The sequence below is a fragment of the Macaca nemestrina genome, chromosome 16 (assembly GCF_043159975.1).
Source record: "Macaca nemestrina isolate mMacNem1 chromosome 16, mMacNem.hap1, whole genome shotgun sequence".
In the NCBI taxonomy this organism is placed as follows: Eukaryota; Metazoa; Chordata; class Mammalia; order Primates; family Cercopithecidae; genus Macaca; species Macaca nemestrina.
Genome location: NC_092140.1, coordinates 71,622,897 through 71,641,418, shown reverse-complemented (window position 1 = coordinate 71,641,418; position 18,522 = coordinate 71,622,897). Strand labels below are relative to the sequence as shown.

Here is an 18,522-nt window from a genome sequence, read left to right as displayed (position 1 = left end):
GGTCTACATAGAATTATCATTTTGGGTTTGATAACACACATGCACAAGGCATGTTGATTAAATATCTATAAAGAAGTCAGAATATTAGGAAATGAAATATTAGGAAACTGAAGAATAGACCATTTTTATAGCATCTTAGTTGGAAATATGGTAATCTTCTTTAAAATTATTCTATAAAACCACCAGAAAACCTGAAATTGTAAATACCCATAAGCTATTAACATTATCAATTTTATGTGAGAAAGAGGTCAAAAACTTATTACTTCAAATATCATTTTTGTTCAAGAGCAGACAGTGATTTGGAAAGCTTTTTTAAAATCATATATTACATTTGTTTTTTGGCATTTAATATTGCATTTTTACAAAGTCCTGATTTAATGACATATAATCAGTTCAGTGATATTCATCTTTTAAATGCTTTACAGATATTAATAAACTTGCCCTCAGAAGAACACTCTTTACATAATTATAAGACAATAAAACTAAATAAGCAACCTAATATTTTATTTACCACAAATAATTAATGTTGGGAACGGGTAATAGCTTTTCATCAAGTAATGTCCACGTTATGGACTGGATATTTGTGTTCCACCCACCAAAAAAATTAAAGTTTGAAATCCTAATCCCCAATGTGATATTAGGAGGTGGAGCCTTTGGGAGGTAATTAACTCGTTAGGGTAGACCCTTCAGGAATGGGATTATGGATCTCATAAAAGAGAGCCCAGAAAACTGTCTAGCTCCCTCTTTCCACCACATGAAGACAAGGCAAGAAGTAGACACTGCTACCCAAAAGAAGACCTCACCAGAGCACAGCCTCACTGGCACCTAAATCTCAGACTTCCAGTTTCCGGAACTGTGAGAAATAAGTATCTGTGGTTTATAAGATACTCAGTTTATGATACCTTGGCTAAGCAACCTGAATGGCCTAAGAAAACCTACTTTTTAAATAAAATAGAACACACAGCAAATGTAATGATGATTTTTTTTTTTTTTTTTTTTTTTTTTAGTTTCACATCACTGATATATGAAATTTCATCAGTTGTCTCTGAAAACATTCTTCATCTATTTCTAGGCTGAAAGAAAAGGAAAAAGGTAAGTTAAAATGTGAATCATAAACCTATCAGATAAATTTAGTCATAACAGATAATCTTTCTAGATGATTTAAGTTTTCATTATTTTATCCAGTATAAGTATGCTTATGTTAATATGAAATGTGTATGTGTACAAGATACTTTGTTGCCTGAGTAATTCGTTATGCTTGAACTATAATTATAAAGTACGTATTTGGTGGTCACATGTACATGAAGCTGACATAATTATAGAGTACGATCATGGAAATACATAGATTTTAATTTTTGTTTTCTCCACATAGTCTGACACTTTATGTCTTAAATATGGATGTGGAGGCTAAGAGTTTTATTTATTTATTTATTTATTTATTTATTTATTTATTTATTGAGATGGGGTCTCATTCTGTTGCCCAGGCTGGAGGGCAGTGGCATGATATCAGCTCACTGCAACCTCCGCCTCCCGGGTTCAAGCAGTTCTCCTGCCTCAGCCTCCCGAGTAGGTTGGATTATAGGTGTGCACCACCACACACAGATAAATTTTGTATTTTTAGTAGAGATGGAGTTTCACCATGTTGGCCAGGTTGGTTTCCAACTCCTGAACTTAAGTGATTTACCTTCCTTGGTCTCCCAAAGTGCTGTGATTACAGGTATGTGCCAATGCACCCTGCCTTATTTTCCAGCATCTTCTTTGAAGCTTTGCTTTTTTCTTCTTGTTACCTCAGCTGAAACTTCTAGTGTAAGACTTTGTTATACTACAAAGATGTTGTCCCAATAAAGGGAAAGGAACAAAGGATCTGTATAGACCTAATGATATTTGTCTAACAAAAGTTTTGATAAATTATTCAATAGAGAGAAATAAAAAGGAAGAGCCAAAGTGACAGAGGAGTTGGAAAGGAGCAGAATGAAAGACCACTGAATTATTGTTTTTCCCGATAATAATTCAACTTTTTATTGCCCCATCCTTAAATAATGCTATAGAAGTAAATCAGCAATTGTCTCCCTGATAGATGATTGTCTCAAGTGATAATTAGAATGTCTGTTGACATAAGGTCAAATCTTAGAGATGACTCTCTGAATTATGCTCATTGAAAGCCAAGTTGACTCATATTTTCAGATTGTAAGAGAAACTCATTTAATTATGGATAAGAAGAGCAATACCAGCACACATGTAGATGCACATACACCAACAGATTTCCCTGAGAGCTCAGTAGAATAAAGTGGGCAAAGTAGCCAAAAGTATAATAAACATATTTTTTAGGAAAAAAAATAGCTCTTCATAGATTCCTGCTTAAAACATAGTAGACATATATATAATTTTGGTTCCAGACACAACATCCTCAATTCAAATTGGCTGGGGAAGAATTATTTTTTCATATAAATTATGATCTTTTAATTTAATGTGGTTAGCTAGCATATTCTCTCAACCAATGGTTCTTGAATCATATTGGATAATTCTTAAGAGTACTGGGAAGAAGTAACCCTTTTCCTTGATTGCAAAGTTGATAAAACCCAATTTAAGCTTCCTGATTATTTGCTAATTGAATGTGAGTTTGTCTGTTTTTTTTATGATGTCTATGAGGATGGGATGAGATCACTGAATGAGGAAGAAGACCAGAAGTTTTAGAATGTTCTAAAACATAAAGCTACTGGTCAAAATATTAAAATTGTTTTTATAATAAGAATCAAATAAGTGACTATTGGAGGAACGAGCCCCCAATATTTCAACGTAGGTTCTTTCTATTTTCCTTAACTGTTGGTCAGTCTGAGAAATAAAGAGAAAGAGTACAAAGACAGGAATTCTACAGCTGGGCCTCCAGGGGTAATATCACATATTGGTAGGTCCATGATGTTCCTTGAGCTGCAAAACCAGCAAGTTTTCATTAGGGATTATAAAAGGGGAGGGGGTGTAAGAACACAGAGTAGGTCGCAAACATCATATGCTTCAAAGGGCAATAAAAATCACAAGGCAAAGGGCAAAGCAAAGATCACAAGGCATGGGCAAAATTAGAATTGCTGATGAGGGTCTATGTCCTGCTGTGCACGTATTGTCTTGATAAACATCTTAAGAGAAAACAGGGTTTGAAAACAGAGAACCGGTCTCACCAAAATTTACCAGGCTCGAATTTCCCAATCCTAGTAAGCCTGAGAATACTGCAGGAGACCAGGGCATATTTCAGTCCTTATCTCAACCGCATAAGACAGACACTCCCAGAGCAGTCATTTATAGACTCCCCCCAGGAATGCATTTCTTCCCCAGGGTATTCCCTGCAAGGAAAAGAGTTCAGCGATATCTCTCCTACTTGCACGTCCATTTATAGATTCTCTGCAAGAAGAAAAGTATGGCTCTATTCTGCCTGACCTGTAGGCAGTCAGACCTTATGGTTACCTTCCCTTGTTCCCTGAAAATTGCTGTTATTCTGTTCTTTTGCATGGTGCACTGATTTCATATTGTTCAAACACACGTTTTACAATCAATTTGTACAATAGTGGTCCTGAGGTGACGTACATTCTCAGCTTATGAAGATAATGGGATTAAGAGATTAAAGTAAAGACAGGCATAAGAAAATATAAGAGTATTATTAGGGAAGTGATAAATGTCCATGAAATCTTTACAATTTATGTTCGGAGATTGCAGTAAAGACAGGCGTAAGAAATTATAGAAGTATTAATTTTGGGAAATGATAAATGTCCATGAAATCTTCACAATTTATGTTCCTCTGCTGTGGTTCCAGCCGGTCCCTCCGTTTGGGGCCCCTGACTTCCCACAACAAGTGACTGCCTGTATAAAACCTTGAGAATTTTCATCTCAAAATTGTTTCCCTAATTGGAATAAGTCAGTGAAAGATCCTATTAAATGAACCTAATATTCAGGATATGATGATCTTTGAATTTGTCATTTGCTAGGCAACAGTCCTCAGTTGTACAATCAAACACTAGGCATTGTTGTGAAGGTATTTTGTAGATGTAATTGAAGCTCATAAATAGTAAAGCATTTACTAAGAGAGATTACCTTAGATAATCTAGGTTGGCCTGATTCAATCAGTTAAATGACCTTAAAAGTAGAGCTGAAGTTTCCTTAGTGAAAAAGAAACTTTGCTGATGAATAAGGACTTTAGCCCATGCCCAGGAGTTCTGGAATGCCCTTCCTGTCGGTCTGCCCTATGAATTTGGGGCTTGCCTAACCAGCCCCTATGCTCACATGAACTAATTCTTTATGTGTCAGAAGGTGGGAGGTAAACCACTCAAAAATTCAAGGGTCTTCCATCTTAGTAAAATTTCTGAGTCCGGTGGTCCAGGGCATTATGAGGTATTTCTTCTAAGGTGAAGAATAAGTGGCTACAGTTGGCTCCTCTTGCAACTGAAAAAGAAGCATGACACCTAGTGGGCCTCTTAGGATTTAAGAGGCAACATAGCCCTCATTTGGTTATGATAAAGCAAGCTGTTTCAAAAGTGACCCCAAAAGCTGCAAGTTTTGAGTAGGGCCCAGAACAAGATAAAATGTCCAGGCTCCCATGCAAACTGCAATAACTATTCGTGATAAATGTATCTCAGATATTAAAATAAGCTATATATTTTGAGGAAGCAATAAAAGTTATGTTTTTATAAATCTTTTAATATTAGTCAATTATGGAGTTTTTCCTGTTGTAAGTTTGTGAATGTCAAATGCTTCTTTGTACACCTCAGGAGATAATTAAAAAATGCAAATTAATAATATATATGTTGCTATTATTTCTGCATATTACATCTCATCATGGGCAGGCGACTATATGCTTTTTATGACTATACTCAAACAAACGACAGTTGTTTTCTGCCTTTTTACTTAAAGGTTTTAAAATAAATGATTTACTGAAATATCACTTTTTTTTTTTGCTTGTAGTGGATTCTGATTAAAAAAAAGTTCATGCTGTGTGACTTTGAAAATGCCCTTTACTGGCAGCCAGCCTTTATTACAACATTACTGTTTGCTGGCATTAAACAACACAATCAGGGGCCAATTTAAAGTCTAGAAATCAACCTATTTCAGATTAAGAGGCTCCCTATATGGCAATTATTCCGTTAGATGAATATACAATCTTTATTATTCCTAAATTTTGCTTAGCTTAAATCATAGAAGCACTTATGTATATTACATCACTGTAGATAGCATTATATGTAGAATTTTCCAAAAAGGAACTTTGCTATATCTCATAATATCTAGTAATTTAAAACATTCATATTACAAGTCATTCCAACATGCTACATTGGAGTGTGATGAGAGAGGACTGAAAAGAACACTACACTCAAGGTATTATATATCTTATACAGATGAGTTTATTAAGTAGAGATAAAGTGTACTTCTACAGGGAGATTCACAGAATTTGATAAGTACTACATTTCCATTTCCAATAAGCTCAGTATTGAATCTTTTTCAGCATTTCTCTAGGATTCTGGAAGAGAATATACTATTTTAACATTTGAATGTAGAGAGTGTATTATTTATATTAGAATTAATTTTGTTAGTGACTAAAAGAGTTACTACTTCTCCATGAAAGAAGTTATTCTTATCTATGCATGTCTCAGTTTTTGCTTTGAAATTATACATTAAGTATTAAATACAAAGAAAACAATGTGAATATTTCTAAACTTATTTGCATGCTGTTAAAAGTACAAGGAATCCATTAAAGACATTTATTCATAATATATAGTACATGATAGCTCAATCTTTAAACATGTGTTCCACTGCCATTGTTGCAACTTTACTGTTTGGATAAAGTTACCTACCAAATCGGAATTCCTAATTGTTTCACGAGGAAATGAAAACATTGGTGCCAATAAGAATAATATGGAGGAAAAGAAATATATGCTATAGCAAAGCAGTATCATGGCATACTTATATTTATAGGCCTTCCCTCCCTGCCTCATCTGGCTTTTTGTGCTGATTCATAGAATTTGTTGATACATTAAAGTAGCTGGAGAAAACACTTGGCATTCTTAGATTAAAAGAAAAGAAACTGTATCTTAACCTCTGTATGCACACAGGACTGCTACATGAAACTTAACATGCCAACCAATCCAAATTTAAATTACGAACCTTCACCTCAAACAAGCCCTCAATTCTTTCCAACAATATTTTAATTACCTCCCCTTTTTTACAGTCTCTCTGTCTCCCTTGAAAATAATTCTACACACTACTCTCTTTTACTCTCCAACACCTCCTCCCTGTCATCATTCTCAGATGATGAATTTGCATCTATTTCCAGAACAAAACTTCTCTGACTCCTTCTAACACCTCTACCTCTATCTATATACCCTGCTGTTTTTGCAGATACTATGAAGCTGTCCATTCTCCAATGTAATTCAGCCCCTCCATATGTGCAGGAGATCCCATACGTTTTAGCTTATGCAAATAAATTTTCCCACTATGCATCATATTTCCCCTCTTCTCTGGATTATTCCCTTCTGCACAAAAACATTCAGACTTACTGTTGTTTTCCCATCTTAAATATTTTCTTGACTCTACTATGACTTCTTTGTTTATGATAACAATAATCCCATTTCTCTGCTTCTCAATGTGAAGGTGTTATATACAGTACCTACATTAAAAGTTATACTTTATAAATACACAACTAGATTAAAAGAATAGAATAACACAAACTCTGCCAATACTAATGATAATAAACCAGCCTGGGCAAAATGACAAAACCTGATCTCTAAAATATTTAAAAAACATTACCCAGTATGGTGGTGTGCACCTGTGGTCCTGACTACTAGAGAGACTGAGGCAGGAAGATCACTTAAGTCCAGGAGTTCACAGCTGCAGTAAGTCATGTTTGCAATCCAGCCAGACTGGGTTACAGAGTAAACTCCTATCTCAAAAAAAAAAAAAAAATACATAAATAAAAATAAAAATAATGGGGCTTGTCACAGGGGGTCACACCTGTAATCACAGCACTTTGGGAGGCCGAGGCAGGCAGATCACATGAGAACAGGAGTTCTGTACAGTCTGGCCAACATGGTGAAACCCTGTTTCTATTAAAAATACAAAAATTAGTTTAGAGTGATGGCGCGTGCTTGTAGTCCCAGATACTCAAGAGGCTGAGGTGGGAAAATCTCTTGAACTTGGGGGACAGAGGTTGTAGTGAGCCAAGACTGTGCCACTGCACTCCAGCCTGGGTAACAGAGCAAGACTCCATCTCAAAATAAATAAATAAATAAATAAGAAAATAATAAAGCACAGTGGTTATTTTATATCAGAGACAGTAGGTTTCGGAATAAAAAAGTTACTGGGGTTAAAAAGGCTCATTTCAAAATGGTAAAGGGGTTGATTCACTAAGAACCAATAACAATCTTAAACATTTATGTACTTAATAACAAAGCTTTTATCTTCAGTGCAGAAATAATTTGATCACAGTCCTCCCTATCTAATCTGATGACAGCTCTCATCTTCCAAGTAATTAGGTCAAATTATTTGACATTATTTTGGATCCTTTATTTAACATTTACAATTAATTCATCAACCATATATTGTTGCTTCCACCACCAAAATATATTTACAGGTCCAATGCTTCTCATTGCCACTACCGCCTTTACCCTGCTTTGTGTGCCATTTTCTCTTGCCAGGATTACTGTTATAGTCTTCCAGTTTGCCAAATTGCTTTCGTGTTGGCCCCTCCTTTCCCAATATCTACCTTTGATTTTGTTTATTGTTTGTCTGTTCCTACTTGAATAAGAATTTCAGTAAAATTTTGATCTTTTTGTTTATTGGAATTTTGCTTTGTACCTAACTAATCCATAGAAAATAATAAATATTCAATAAATTAATGTTTAATATCTTTGCTTGAATGTTATTTGTATTATCTTGAGTGTATACACGCAGTTATACATAGGACTAAAAATTGTGCTAGGATTATGTTATTTTCTGTCCGTCATTTGCTTCGAGGCTGTCTAAAACTCATCCTACAACATTATTAGGGACAAATTTGAATATTTTTCTCTTTACACAACACTGAGGACTTAAGTTGTTTTCCCAAGTTCTAAATTATTCCAAAGTTTTTCTTTATTCTTTTCTTTTCTTTTCTTTCTTTTATCTTCTTTTTAATTTTAGAGATTTTCTTTCTAGAGCTCTTTTCTCTCTTGATATAGTTTGCTTCTCTGTCTCCATCCAAATCTCATCTTGTACTCCCATAATTCCCACGTGTTGTGGGAGGGACCCAGTGGGAGATAATTGAATCATGGAGGTGGTTTTCCCTGTACCGTTTTTGTGGTAGTGAATAAGTCTCACGACATATGATGGTTTGATAAGAGGAAACTTATTTCCCTTGGTTTTCACTCTCTCTCTTGCCACCTGCATATGAGACGTGCCTTTCACCTTCCACCACGATTGAGAGGCCTCCCCAGCCATGGGAAACTGTAAGTCCAACAAATCTCTTTTTTTTTATTTATTTTATTTTATTTTATTTTATTTTATTTTATTTTATTTTATTTTTTGAGACGGAGTCTCGCTCTGTCGCCCAGGCTGGAGTGCAGTGGCCGGATCTCAGCTCACTGCAAGCTCCGCCTCCCGGGTTTACGCCATTCTCCTGCCTCAGCCTCCAGAGTAGCTGGGACTACAGGCGTCCGCCACCTCGCCCGGCTAGTTTTTTGTATTTTTTAGTAGAGACGGAGTTTCACCGTGTTAGCCAGGATGGTCTCGATTTCCTGACCTCGTGATCCGCCCGTCTCGGCCTCCCAAAGTGCTGGGATTACAGGCTTGAGCCACCGCGCCCGGCCAACAAATCTCTTTCTTTTGTAAATTGCCCAGTCTGACATAATGTCTTTATCAGCAGCGTGAAAATGGACTAATACATCTCCCTTTCAATCTGTAGTGATCACACTGTTTCTGCTGCATACTATCTCCCTGGGAGAGAGTATCATTGTTTTTAGTAAATTTTGAAGTGTTTACTGTGGTTTACTGCATAGTTTTATGTTTCTCACAGTTTTAGAATTACTCGCCATAAAATAAAATATTACAGATATTAAGCTTCAATCAGGTATCCAAAATCTTCAAAGCTTTGATATCTCATTATTACAAACAAATGTAATAATTGGTGGACATTTAAGGTAGCCTGATGATATGAAAAAGATCATGGTAAACAAAAAAAGAAAAAAATACCAAAAATAAACAAAATTTTTCCAGAAAACAGTATTATCTGAAATTCTCAAATTGGTTTGTGCAAAAATAGCAGCAGCACAAAAAGGGCAGTGGGAACATTAAATATCAGGTAACAACAACTCAAATTGCTAATTTCTTATAAATCATGGAGGATAGAAGGAAATGGTACATAATTTTCTAGGAGCTGAAAAGAAAGTATGTCTGCACTTTTCCTGTATTTGATATATCTTTCAGAAATTAAAGTGAAGTAAAGACATTCTCAGATGTAGAAAAGCTAGAGATTTAATTGCCAGCATACTAGCACTAAACAAATTACTGAGAAGAAAAATTCTTAAAACAGTGGAAAAATTGAAACACTTGGAACATAAGAAACATTTAATCGAAATGATAAATAGCTAGATAAATTGAATAAATATTTTTTTTCTTTTCGTTTCTGTGAATTTGTCAGTTGAAAAAATAAAACATTTTTTGATAGGGCCTTACATCTATGAAGACATAACACGCAATACAAACATAACACAGAGTTTAAGTAAATGGATCAATATATAGTATTTTTTCTACTTTCCACTTCAGTTAGTAAAATATTAATACTAAATAGACTCTAAAAATATATATTATATTTTAATCTTTAGAGTAACAACTTAAATGTATACAAAGGTATATAAGTGAAAAGAAAATAGATAATTAAAATAAAATACTACAAATAATATTCTATAAACCCACAGAAAGGAAGAATAGAGAAATAGAAGAACCAAACAGAAAGAACAAACACAAAATAAACAATAAAATGATAAACCTAAATCCTGCTATTTCAATAATGTTAAATACAACTTGGCATACATATAAAGATAAATTTTTCAGAGAATAAAAACATTACTCAATTATAGCTGCATGAAAGAAATTATCTTAAAATAGAAAATACGTGGTTTAAATGTAAAAGGATCTAAAAATATACAATGTCAACAAAAATTTAAAGAACACTAAAGTGGCTATATTAATAACAGAGAAAGTAGACTTCAGAGAAAACAAACAAACAAAACTACCAGGCATAAAGTACATTATTGCAAAATGACAAATGGATCAATTCACTAAGGGGACATAACAAATGTAATTGTGTATGCTTCAAAATACATGAAGCTAACACTGAAAAATAGAGAAATCCAATATTACAGGTATCAACACCAATCTCTCAGTATTAAATAGAAATAGTAGACATAATTTAAGTATCCCTACAGAAAAACTGAAAAGTACCATCAACCACCTGGATCTAACTTCGATTTATAAAACACTCAATGAGCAATGTGCACTCTTTTCAAGTGTACCTGGAACATTCACCAAATAAGATTATTTCTGGGATAAGATTAATAAAATTACTACCTATTGGGTGCTATGCTTACGACCCAGGTGACAAATTCAATTGCACCCTAAACTTCATCTTTGCATAATATACATTTGCAACAAACCTGCACATGTACCCCCCGAATCTAAAATAAAAGTTGAAAAAGAAAAAAGGATAAAGCAAACGCTGACAGTTTTAAAACGAAATCATATACAAATTATCTTCTCTGATAGTTATGAAATTAAACTAGAAAAAAAATCAGCAAAATTTCCAAACCTGTGGAAATTGTTTCTAAATAAACCATGGGTCAAAGAGGTACTAAAAATAATAGAAAATATTTTGAATACAAAATATCAAAATTAATGGGATACAACTAAAGCTGTTCTTCACAATATTAAACATTAGAAAATGTTGTTTAATGTTGTCTAATACATGACCATATAATTAATACAGAAAAATGCATGAATCCAAATTTAATATTTATTCCTGATGAAAAACTCTCAGCAAACTAAAAATACAAGATAACTTTCTCAACCTGATAAAGGACTTCTGTAAAAATCTACAGTTCATATTATTCTTAACAGTGAAAGGTGGAAGACCTTATTCCTAAAATTGGGAATAAGAAAAGGAAATCCTTTTCCCTCTCCTGCTGGAAATATTGGTCAATTTACTAAGACAGGAAAAAGAAATTTTACAAGACCTAACTCTTAGAAGAAAAAAAGAAATAAGGTACTACATGTTCAAAGAAGACGTGACTGTCATTGTAGAAAATAAATTAGAATCTATAAATAGATAATTAAAATTAATATGTGCATTCATCAATGTTACAGAATACAACACAATACAGTCAATGTAAAAATCAGCTATATTTATTTAATATAACGCCGAACATTTAAGATGAGAATAAAAAATATTATGCCACTTACATTACCTTCAAAAATAAAATATTTATATACAAATCTAACTAAACATTGTAAGGAGTGTGAATTAAAAAGGGTATATTTTTCTGAGTATAATTTGAACTTTTAGTTGATTTTGAGACACTCCAAATTAGATTTAAAGATTATTCCAGTCAATGCCCCAGAATAACTGCATGGGAGCAATTAGTAAGATATTGATTCAAAGAAGTAAAAAAATATGTAGTCTTGGAATAGAGTGATGAAAAGTGGCTAAGCTCAGAATATGTGTTAAACATACACATCAACAAACTTGCTTATGGATTGGAGGTAGAAGAGGAATCAAATATAAATTGAGATGTACGGGCATGACAATTGTATAACTAGCATTGTTATTTACTAAATGAAGAAGACTATGGAGGAATCCTCTGATGAGGAAGGCCTCAAATTGCAATTTTGGACATGTTAAGTTTGAAATAATTGTTTTCCAAGATTCAAATTAAGAAATAAAATATACCAGAAGTAAAATATAGTAGAACTTAGTAGAGAGGCCAAAGTTCTTATTTCAGCCAAATAATCCAGAGTAAGCATACTTAAGAAACACACACACACACACAGTTGAAAACAAAGTCTGGAGACAGTCCACTATTTTGTACCAAGAAAGAGAGGCAAAAACAAACAAACAACAAACAAACAAACAAAAAAACAAAAAAACAGAGAAAAGCAGGTGGAGGGGGAGTGGCTAGTAAAGTAGGAAGAGACAACAAAGTAGTATATCACTTCAGAAACAAAGTGAAGAAAAATCTAGAATCATACAAGTGTTTATATAAGTGGTATAAATACATAGTATAAAATACTATTAAGAGTTTGAATTGACAACTGAAAAGTGAACAACTAAATTTAGCAATATTAGGTACCTCTGATAAGATAGTGTGATAAGGATGTGGTATAGATTGAAAATGAGATAGAAAAAAGAAAAATAAAAACTGTTTATAATTTTTTAAGAAAACTTTGGAATAAAATGTAATAGAAATAAAGAACAGAAAATAGGAACATATTGTTGATGGAAATAGACATAGAAAGACTTTTTTAAATGAAGATAGCTATTACAGCATGTGTGAATGTTGACTGGAATGGGCAGCCATTAAAATGGAAAAACAAATAGTGCTGAAAAATAAAGATGTTATACAGGAAAAAATGACCTGGTTATAGTAGAGTGGATGAGATCAAATGCACAAGTTGAGTAGCTTTTTATTTTCTTGTCATCTATTGCTACATAACACATCACTTCAAATTTACTGGCTTAGAAAATAGTTTATGGTATCTCATAATTTTGTGAATCAGAAATTTGAGCAAGGCTGGGATGGATAGCTTTTTTTGCCCTAGGAGATTTGGACTTAGGTCTTTTCAAAAATGTTTTGTATCTCGTGATTGGTACCTAAGCAGACGTGACTGGAAGGCTAGGTTTAGCCAGGCCATTGACTGAACAGCATTCATGTAGCCTATCTAATATATCAATCTCACAGTAGTCAACAATTTTGCATGCGACTCAGGGGCATCAAGGAAAGAGAATCAAGAGTTCAGACATAATCTGCAATGTATTTTATGATATACCTCAAAATGTACAGAACATCGCTTCTGCCACAATATAATGTTTAATTCCTTGCATCCGATTAGATTCAAGGGAAGATACATTAGCGTTTACCTGTTAATGGAGGCATGTTGAAAGATGTGCAGTTATTTTTAATGTACTTTAACCTTGCAATGTCATCACCAGATTTTAGTAGCTGTTAAGTATTAAAAAGCTTTAATCTATTTGAGGATTTATTTAGTGTTTACTTTAAAAATGTTTACTTATTAGATTTTTTAATAGAAAGATCTTATTAAATATGGTTGCCAAAATCTCTTTGAGTCTTAGACCTAAAGTAATTCTATTTTCTTTTGAAATAAATACCTTTTTGTTATTTACATTAAATATTAAAATAATTGGTAAATTATAGTGTATTTGATACATATCAGGTGTTAGCTTATGGTACCTTTTGGCATTTTCTTTCCAAATCAGCATGCATTTGCAAAGTACTTCAAAATTGAAACAAAGCTGAGCTCAGATTACATACAAATTACCTTCCATATAACCTTATTGTATTTTTAAAAAGTCCAATTTACCTTGCACAAAATGGTGTGTGTGTGTGTGTGTGTGTGTGTAAGCTGACAAAAGTCATTACAGGAACAAAGGAAAAGAAGTACTCAAGAAAATCTAAAATATTGGAAAGAGAGTACAATCCATGAGCATGTATAACTGACCACTGATATCAAGAAAAACTAATAAAAGTGGTGAAAAAGAGAGTGAGGAGAAAAGCCACAAAGTATAGTAAGTCTACTGCTGTCATAATTTGTCAAATATTTTTATGACTAAATTTCTCATTCTGAGATAATTAACATTTCAGGTGAAAACTGGTATGAGGAAAGGAAGAGGGATGGTTGACGAGACTGCAACCATGTTAGGTGGTGTGCTGAGATCTACTTCAGGAAAAAAATGGAATGAACAGTCTACAATTACCATTATCCCAATTTGGAATTAGTAAAATGGTTTGATGACAGTTAAATAAGCTCTATGTTTAATGTCCAATAAAATAAAATAAAGTAAGATAAAATAACACATTTCTTTAAAATTAATGACATTGAAATGATATAACATATCTATTCAAATTGATACTTTTTGAACAAAAATAGATTGTTAAATTTGTTTTTTTGAAAATCAAGATGATTGATTTTAGAAAGAAGTTCTGATGCCAAACTAAGAAAATACTGAGAGAATTTAAAAATGTATATGACTTCCTCACCAAACTACAGATTAGTATGTCCTGTTGCTGTTTGCATCCCATCTGTGAATAATGTGAAGAAATACAGCTGCTTCTGAATTAAATACTCTTCTTCCTAATTTGCATCTTTATTTCACTAGAGAAATGATTAAGAGATTTTTTTAAAAAGCACTAAAACAGATGTCATTGAGAATGACCAAGTTTTACAACCCAAGTTGTAGTTCATAAAACTAGTAAAAAAAATCAGTTTTATATCCTTCTTTGACTGAATCACTAAATGAATGACATGAAATATATACAGATACCAAAGAATGCCTTCCTTCCTAAATTGCATGTATTTGTATGTGTATTTGAGTATATGTTGTTTGCCTTCTAAAGTAGAACTATAAATACATCAAAGAGATTCAGACTATGCTCCTTAGAAGTTAATGCATATAGCCAACTGATAAAACCAATGATTGATCTTCCTGTTCCTAATACTTACCCACAAACCCTTCACACTAGAGCTGATTCTTATTAAAACAGATCTGCTAATCTCTTCTTTTTACATTTTTCTTGCTCAAAGTTATCTGGGAACTCCTCATTAAAATACATTTTGTAGGCCAATTCTTTGATCTTAAAAACCCTAACAAGATGAGGTACCAAAATATCGTCTCATTTTCCACCACCTTCCCAATGTACTTATCCACATTGTACTTACCCACAATGTCCTCTCACTTATCACTCATGCTATTCTTGGTGCTCCAATGCTCTTCTCCTGCTGTTTACCTTCAACAGAGTCATAATTCAAAGGTCAGCTCAAATGCCACATCTGTGACTGCTTTCCTCTAATTTTCTCTACTCGGTCAAAATTCACACATTCCTTTGGTTATCACATTTTTTGTTTATTCCTTGTAACATTTAGATAATTTATCTCATATTAGTGATAATTCTGTAAATCTGTTCCACATAGTAGACCTAAGTCTGCATGTTTGTCAAATATTTGTGCTCCTGTATCCCACACAATTGCTCATTCAATACATTCTTTACACATCGATTATTGTATTCATAAGGGATAACAGCTCCCTGTATAAAAATGATTTATTTAACAGCAGAAGCTAATAAATTGAAGAGGAGAGAAACATAGCTAAATTTATCTTCACTCTATTTAGAAAGTAGAATGTATACAATCAGGCCTTGCACCCATGAGTAATTTTTGAGAATGCACATTTTATGTAAAGAATTACTCCTTATTTCTTTCATTTCTTAATTTCAGACTATTTTGAATTATATTACCAATTAGATTTCTCTAATAAAAAGAAATATAAATAGCATATATGTATTTTTATAATCTTGATATTCTTCTGGTAGTTTATAACTTGGTACTTTTAAGTTACATCTTAAAAAATTTTCAATTTTTAATTATAAATTTTTTAAGTAATATACTTTTGACTGATAGAATGTTATAAGCATTTAATTAAAATAAAAGTATACTACCCCAATGAGGTAGAAAATTGCATTCTAAATATTCATTTAAATTATATTTTCATTTCTTAAGCAACTGACTTTGAAATACTATCCTTGAAAATCGAAGTAAAAGTTTCTGTAACATTTCCCTGAAAAGCTTTAATAGTGAAAAATTTTACTACTATAAAACATATTTTATTTGAATATATACAATAAAACTTACATAAGTCTAACTTCAGAGCCTAATATAGTCATTTTATGTAAGTAACATTAGCACTAGTCCAAAAATAGATATTTCTAAAAAGTATTGAGAGAGATTCTTAGGTGATATTTATTTATTATCATGGAGTACAATTCTAAAGCAAGTTTTTAAAATGTTTGAAATAATGGTGTCTTTGTGGACATAAATAAATAAATTATTTGAAAATCAATGAAATATACTAGATGCTTTGTCATATAAAACTTTCTTGTGCTTTTAATGACATGTATGTTAAACCTAATTATGTTATTTTCTTCAGCTTATTAGTGCATTAAATATTGTATTTGAAACAATAATGTATACAAAGTTTTGTTAGAAAAATGACTTTTGAAAAGCTTTTTTGGGGTCAATAAAGAAAGTTATCCTTGTTTCTTTTAGGGTAATTTTAATGATTGTAGTGCTTCTGGAATTGCCAAAATATTTCAAATGTCAGTGTTCCATAACTGTTAATAGAACTTTGTAAAATACCAACTACTAACGCTTCAGGTTTATGCTAATTTTCCGGCTTTGATACATATATTTAAAGGCAATAAGACTAGAGACTCTAATGGCTAAATTTATTCATGATTAAGTGCAAAAAAAATTAAAAATATTCAAGTGAGATTTCTCCTTATGTGTAAAAGAATAGTTTAAAGTGTTTGTATGAGTTTATTAATATATACTAATCCTTATAATAAAGCAAAATAATAGACATGACACTTTTAAAATTTGACATATTTTTATCTTAGAAAAATAGTCTGCCATTTAAAAAAAGAATATATATAATTTCAAACATATTGTAAAATAGAACTATTTTCACTATGTATAGTGAAATGAAATTAAATGCCCAAGTTTTAAATGGCCAGATGCTTCATGGTAACTACACTCAAAAGAACTATCTATCATTTATTGCTCCCCACCTGGCCAGTTTTTTAAAAGAGGTGTCCTGCAATTAGATTCCCAATATTTGGAATTGTGTGTTTCACTCATTATTCTTATTAGTTGCTTTATCTATTTCAGTAGTTTTATGGGGGCAAAAATGGTATGTTGCAGTTATTTTTGATAGTCTTTACAGAGTCATTTTCTAATAAAAGATTTTTAAATGTATGAGTTTGTGTGAAGTAAAATTTTACATGAAAATAAGTTTACATAACAGCAATTTGATATCCCCCATTATTGAAATGACAAGCCTGTAAGACCATTGCGTTATCTGTGACATAATGCAGTCAATTCTGGTTCATCATTTCTTAGTAAAATTGAAATGATATTCCAAATTTTGAACTCTAGAAAATATATTTAAGATGAAACTCCAAATTTTCCATCATATATATATATGTAATTAAGATTTTTATATTTTTATTCAACATCTCAGTACTACCCAAGTCTATAAGAGCTAAGAACATTAAACCATTTAACAAAATGTTGTAAATGAATGACCTGCAAGACATTATAGTAAGCATTTTGTATGACACAAAGGCAAAAACCACAAGGTTCCTACTCTTAAAAATTTCAAGGTCCAGTTAAGAGTATCAGTCACAGAAACACTGAATTAATTGGTAAATTTGCCAACAAACACAGAGTGGGAGAGAAAACAATAATTAAAAATAACGGTTTTATGAGGATCAGAAAATATCTTAGAAAGAAGAGGCATCAAAGAGAGAATCTTATTTTCATAAGTAGGGAAAGAGGTGATAAAAATTTTGACTGAACTATTTAAAAACTCAGACACTTATCTATATATATTTATACCCAAATGTTAGAGTTTGAAATATCACACCCAGCTGTTAGAAGACATCAAGTTTACACTTGCAAATTATAGAAAAGTTAATATTAGAAAATTTAATTTTCAAATGTTCAAGTAGAAATAAAAATAACAAGAGCTAGACAATAAAATAAAATCATCACAAAACCATAACCTATCTTGGAAGAGTTTATGCTTGAGATGTAGGGTGAGCAGAATAAATTTGGGAGGTGGAGCAAAATGGTCAAATAAAATGCTTCAGCAATTGTTCCCCCTACAGAAACACCAAATTAAACAGCTATCTATGTAAAAAAAAAAAAAAAAAAAAAGCACCTTCATAAAAAACAAAAATTTAGCTAAGTTATCACAGTACCTGGTTTTAGCATTATAACAAGGAAAGACACAATGAATATTATAGGAAGGATAGTTTCAACATTGCCTACACCACCCCTGTCTCATCCCCAGGCAGTGCAGCCAGGGCATAGAATCTGTGTCTTTAGGAGAGGGATAGCAAAGTGATTGTGGAATATTGCATTAGAACTAAATGTTGCCTTGTCACAGTAGAACACAGTACTGGACAGAATTCTGCCGGTGCTCATGGAAGGAGCATTTAGACCAGTCCTGAACCACAGGAGAATTATCTTCCCTGGCAGGAGAAACCTGAGTCTTGGACCATTTCACTAACTAAAGTGTCCTGGGCCCTAAATAAATGTGAATGGTAATCGGGCCATAGGGACTGCACTCCTTGGGCAAGCCCTGGACATTGTGGACTTGGGGTACAGCCCAGCACAACACCAGCTGTGGTGGTTATGGGAGTGCCTGCATCACCCCTCCCCCAA

The 18,522-nt window shown here is 32.7% G+C and overlaps 1 long non-coding RNA gene across 1 annotated transcript; it reads right to left on the bottom strand.

Moving 5' to 3' along the window:
* Positions 1 to 1,007: 1,007 nt before the first annotated feature.
* Positions 1,008 to 18,182, bottom strand: LOC105485593 (uncharacterized). Its single transcript, XR_011615155.1, has 4 exons — positions 18,057 to 18,182; positions 14,959 to 15,026; positions 4,270 to 4,428; positions 1,008 to 1,073 (listed from the first exon to the last, which is right to left on the bottom strand). It is a non-coding gene; the product is annotated as an uncharacterized lncRNA (long non-coding RNA).
* Positions 18,183 to 18,522: the final 340 nt, after the last annotated feature.